Source organism: Vombatus ursinus, unplaced genomic scaffold, assembly GCF_900497805.2.
Source record: "Vombatus ursinus unplaced genomic scaffold, bare-nosed wombat genome assembly UNPS02014810.1, whole genome shotgun sequence".
In the NCBI taxonomy this organism is placed as follows: Eukaryota; Metazoa; Chordata; class Mammalia; order Diprotodontia; family Vombatidae; genus Vombatus; species Vombatus ursinus.
The window spans coordinates 49,524,074-49,527,447 of NW_020954588.1; positions in this window are offsets into that span (position 1 = coordinate 49,524,074).

Below are 3,374 nucleotides of genomic sequence, written 5' to 3' on the forward strand. Positions count from 1 at the left end.
TATTATTATTATTATTATTATTATTATTATTATTATTATTATTATTACCAGAGTTCAAATCCTGCCTCAAACATTAGCTGTAAGACCCTGTCCAAAGTCACTTAACCTCAACCTCAGTTTCCAATAATAGCACCTACCTTAAAGGGCTGTTACAAGCATCAAATGAGATAATGTTTGTAAAGGACTTTGCAAACCTTCATTAAAAATACATAAATGCCAGCTGTCATCATCATCATCATCATTACTAAATAAGTGCCAAATAACACGGGGACACCGACATTGGCAGTTGGGGGCAGGGGGTCAGCACAAGCCTCCTGGAGGAATGGTTGGCCCCAAGTGAAGCAAGGACGTGCCCCATCTCACACCAGGGCTGCTTGCCCCTTCCTTAGGCAGCTTGGCGGCCCCTCCCTCACCCCAGGCTCCATCACATTGGTGCAGGATTTAAACACGTCGATAAGCATTTATTAAGTACCTACTATGTGCCAGGCACTGCACTGGGGTGTGGGGCACCTGCACATACAAAGAAAGGCAAAAACAGTCCCTGCCCTCAAGGAGCTTCCAGTCTAATGGGGGAGACAGTGCAAATGGCTATGTACAAACAAGATGAAACTGGAAAATTAGAGATAGAGAGGGAAGGTCCCGGCGCAGAGGAGAAGGAGCAGAAAAGCTTGTGGCAGACGGTGGGACAAGGAGAGGACTCTTGAGTAACTTCTTAGGAAGGTGGTTTTCTAAGGAAGGCAGCAAGGCACAGAGGAAAGAGGCATGGAGAGGTAGGCAGAGGGTTCAAGTCTGGCCTCTGCTCCTTACCACCTAGGTAACTCAGAGCTTCACGTCACTGCACCTGGGGCCTCTTCTGGAAAATAAAGGCGGGGGGGGGATTGGGTTGGATTGCTGACCTCTAAGGTCCTGATCAACCCTAAATTGAGGATCGTATGGATTTCAAGGTCATTCCCTGGGCCGAGTGGGGTCATCACTGAGAAATAGGCAACAATAGAATGTTAGAGAAAGTTTGGAGATGAGCTTACCTCCTCATTGTACACTTGAGGAAACTGAGGCCCGGAGAGGCTTCAGTCATTGATCATTGTGTTAGTGTTGGACTTGTTCAAAACTTGCCTCAAGCCCTGTCTGTCCATGGACGTGTCTTCTGACCCAAGTTTCTTCATCTGTAAAATGGGATAACAAGAAAACCTAACACGGCTGTGCTGAGTCTTGAGGTCATACACATGGAGCATTTTGCTCCATAAATGTTAGCTACTATTATTTTTTTTAATTATCAAGCATTTCTTTTTTTCTCCCTATCACAAATGGAAGGAAAAAAAGAAAAGAAATACAAAACCCTTGTATCAAGTAAGCCTGGTCAAGCAAAACAAACGTCTCCATTGGCCCCAACAAAAATCTGCATCTTGTTCTGTGCATTGGTCCATCGTCCTGCTGTCGTGAGGATGGCGGCATTCTGACCAGTCCTCTGGAATCCTGGCCGACAATTGCATGCATCAGAGCCCTTACACCTTCAGAATTGATCGTTTTTATAGTATCGGTGTTATTATAGAAATTGTTCTGCTCGCTTCACTCTGCAGTCCCTACACATCTTCCCAGGTTTCTCTGAAACTGTTTCTCTATTTCTTAAAGCACAGTAGTATTCCCCTGCATTCATATGCCAAAATTTGTCGAGCCATTTCCCAACTGATGGGAACCCCTTCGGTTTCCAATTCTTTTTCACCACAACATGGGCTGCTATAAATATTTTTTATAGATATAGGTCCTTTTCCTCTTTCTTTGATCTCTGTGGAGCATAGGCTTACTGGTGGTATGGCTTGGGTCAAAGGGAAGGCACAGTATAGCAACTTTGGGAGCACAGTTCCAAACTGCTTTCCAGCATGGTTGGACCAATAAGCAGTTCCGCCAATAATGCCTGGATAGTTTTCCCGCAGCCCCTTCAACATCTGTCGTTATTACCTACTATCATTATTATTATTTTCAGCATCACTTTTTACCATTATTACAGAGATGTTCTGACATGTAGTTTTTCTCTTTCTTTTCTTGCTGAGAAGAGAAGTTGCTTTTTCTCAGGACGGGCAGCAGAACCACTGATAGGGAATGTCCTAGGATCGTGGAATCTCAGAGATGAAAGGGATGGCAGCGGCCGGGAGTCTAAGGCCTCCCCAGGCCATCTGATCTCTTCAGCTGCCCCTTAAAGCTTTCTGAGGATCACCATCTCCAGCCTCCAGGCATCCTCCCAGCGGTCCTCCTCACTGCTTGAGCAGCTTTTCCAGATCTTTGTCTTTGCCCCCAGTCATGCCCTACCCTCAGTGCAACTCAATTCAATTCAACAAACCACTGCCACAAAGGCCCATGGACTGTTCTAGGTGCTGGGGATACAAAAAGTAGTCCCTGCCTCCTAGGAGCTTCCATTCTGCAGGGAAAGAAGACAGAGTATGAACTCAGAGAAGTTACAGTATCAGTCTCTGATTTCATTGTAAACCTTATGGCTAGCGCACCGCTCCCTCGGGATACCTCTGTGGTATCCCCCCACTCCTCATGGGTAAGGCAGGGACACCTTTTCTATTTTGGTCCATGTGCCTTACCCATTGTAGGTGATTGGCAGATATATTTATTGAATCAGCCACTTTCACCTTTGTCCTTGTGGTTGTTGTGTTCCACTCTCCTGTAAACCCATTGGGGTTTTCTTGGCAAAGATACTGGAGTGGTTTGCCATTTCCTTCTCCAGCTCATTTTACAGATGAGAAAACTGAGGCAGACAGGCTAAAGTAACTTTCCCAGGGACACGCAGTCTGAAGCCATATTTGAACTCAGGTCCTCCTGACTCCAGGGCCGGTGCTCTATCCAGAAGGCCACCTAAAATTTCACAAATAGATGGATTTGGGGGGCAGGAGGAAGGGGAAAGGAGAACGGATCTCCAGGACATCGCTGGGCAAATAGCCACTGAGGAAGATGCTGAATTCAGTTTTATAGACAAATCCATGTGAAGGGATCCAGGCTTTGAAATGCAGATAACAAGCCTTTGTCCAGGTCCAGGAGGTGCTAAAGCCTTAGATTCTGCCCCAAAGCCCAGAGGTTCCTTGGAACTTGGAGGTCCTTAATCCCAGGCAAGCCAAGGACAGTAGGGGCACTTTCTCATTCCCCATCGGATAAATGGCCCTCCCCATTTGACTTCTCTATGTGGCTGTTGCTGTTTTCCACCTCGTACCCTCCTCTGCTCAACTGCAGTTTGAGAATTGGCCGTTGAAATCAACTTTTTACTGCTTGAATGAGACAAGAGTGCCTAGTGATCAAAAGTTCCTTTCTAAATTCCTTCCCCAGTTTATTTGGCTTAATCTCTATGGGCCTCAGTTTTCCAATATGTCAAATTGCTC